A 2,546-nucleotide genomic window follows, 5' to 3' on the forward strand; every position below is an offset into this window, starting at 1 on the left:
GAATCGATGAATGCGTAAGAAAGATAACGCTCAAAACTCACCATACGCAGAGCAAGAGGATTGGGAAGGCTCAGCCTCAGCTTCTTCGCCGTCCTCAGACATCTCCTGCTCTTACTGGGCTGAACCCAGCAGAGCACCGGCCCCTGGATCAAACGATGTTAAAGAAATAATATCATCCTCCAGCAGCTTACTCTCGTCCACAGCCGACGAGCGCGAGAGGGAAAACCCCTTTTTAAACTCATCAGCCAGATCCACCTGCGATCCCCACGAGCCCATCTTCCTCCGTGCCTCAGCAGTGGTGGGTTTTGAGCCACGGGAAGCAGATGGCTGCCCCCCTTTCCTCGAAAAGAGAGACAAACGAGAACGGAGCTTTTCATTCAAATACGCTCACAATGAACGCGGATTGCCCCCTCAAGGACATCGCGTACGTGCTCTTTGCCCAAACAAACAACGCAGAGATCGTGTGTGTCATCAGGTGTCAAATAACGACGACACGGATGAAACCACCCCCACAAAACGGTCAGTGAAGACGAAGAAGAGGATGACATGTTCTCCCGGCACCTATTTATACTATAGTCGCACCGGTAGTGACGTCATGGGCTGTCGCCGGCCAATGTGTTTTTGGTGTTTTTTCAATGTATGCTTCAGACACGGGTCACGACGAGGCGTCCCCCATAGCATCCCCTAGAGGACGCAGTTCGAAGTTCCCTTGAAAGGGAATTAATTTGATTCCGTTTCCTAAACCAAAACAAAACAGAGTAAAATTTCCCTAAGCATTCAACCCAATGAAGATGAAAACTTTCATTTTCTGGTTGTCATACTCTCATTCAGTTTCAATTTTCATCTGCTCAAGCAGAATGTTAATGTCATCTTGTAGGTATCTCTGGCTATAACTAGCTAATGTTAAAATTAGTGAGCCCATGCTAATGTACAAACCTATATAGCTAACTGTTCTCACGTCATGTACAGTGTAGGTAAAAAACACATAAATGAAGGTTTACATTTCAGTGCTTCTCCATATTAAACTGGTTCAATTTTAAATGGGTTGTTTTTTTGGAATTCTGATAATGGCCACATTTAAACCAAAAATGTGAACAGCTATACAAAAAAATCAGCAAACAGGGTTGTTAGTGGGGTGAAAGGTGGTGATGATTCGCAGAGGGGGACCTACACAATGGTCCTGAGTGCACAACACCCATGTTCTCACGGAAAGTTCATTTAAACCAGTTTGGATCATTTAAATCATACTAGAGGTTAAGTTTAAACATGGCTATTAACACTGCAATGCATATTGGTGGCATGGCCAATAGGGTCCACAACCATGATGGCCATCTTTTCTCTCAAATCAGGAGGAAATTAATGGCATTTCTGCCTAGTTTGTAAACAGGGGATGTATCTGAAACACCTGGGCCAGAACTGATCAGTGAGCACTTGTCAGTGTCTGCATCTGCGACTCTTTTGGGTATACCACATGTGGTAAGAATCCATATGGCTGCCCCAGGAGGAGTATTTAGAGTCACAGAGTCAGTGTGTGCAACACTGAACAACACATAGCCAAGCCTTTATAAATTCAGTACAGCCATAGTAATGCTACCTTTACGTGCTATCGGAAATGTCCTATTTCCCACTTAGGAAGTTGTGATTATGAGTTCATTCAAGTGCTTTGCTGTCAGAAAGAATAAAATGTACAGTAACATCCCATTGGTTGACAGACAACCATATAATCATTCACCATGCTAGATAGTCACCTTGCTGACGATTCTGGAATTTCGGTCAAATACATGCTTATTTCACCATTTATAAAACATACAATATGCACCTCTTTACTTTATGCACCTCTGGATGTGATGTCTGAGGCTGAGATCTTCCTCCACACTTCACTTCCAATCTGCATTTAATAATCCTAAACACAGTGATTATCTGGTTTAGGTGTGTTTTATTGGTGTTGGAGCAAAACTCCTTAGAGTTTAGGAAGATAGCCTTCCAGGAGCAGGTTTGTCTACCCCTGTATTAGACGAATCCTCATAAGAGATGTGTTGACAGCAGCTAGACCACCAAGAGGTCCTAGTTTTTTTAATTCAATGGGTGTAATGTGGCTGATCAGATCCAGTAAGGAGCAAGGGCTGAGTATCTTTCAAAGGATGGGAAGACCTCTTACAACTTCTAAATCTAGACACCCTCATCTTCAAGCCCTAGAGCAGGGGTCTCCAAACTCGATCCTGGAGGGTCGGTGTCCTGCAGAGTTCAGCTCCAACTTGCCTCAAAACACCTGCCTGGAAGTTTCTAGAATGCCTAGTAAGACCTTGATTAGCTGGTTCAGGTGTGTTTAAATTAATTAGGGTTGGAGCTAAACTCTGCAGGACACCGGCCCTCCAGGACAGAGTTTGAAGACCCCTGCACCAGATTCCTAAACAAACCCACCAATGACTGTGTCTGGATGGTGAACTTCTGGAATGCTGCCAGAAGCATCTCCATAACCATTTTACATAAGGGGCTTCTAGGACACTATTTTTCTTTAAACAATCTTGGGGGGGGGGGGGGGGGGG

Source organism: Sinocyclocheilus anshuiensis, unplaced genomic scaffold (assembly GCF_001515605.1).
Source record: "Sinocyclocheilus anshuiensis isolate Anshui unplaced genomic scaffold, SAMN03320099.WGS_v1.1 scaffold482, whole genome shotgun sequence".
NCBI classification, from domain to species: Eukaryota; Metazoa; Chordata; class Actinopteri; order Cypriniformes; family Cyprinidae; genus Sinocyclocheilus; species Sinocyclocheilus anshuiensis.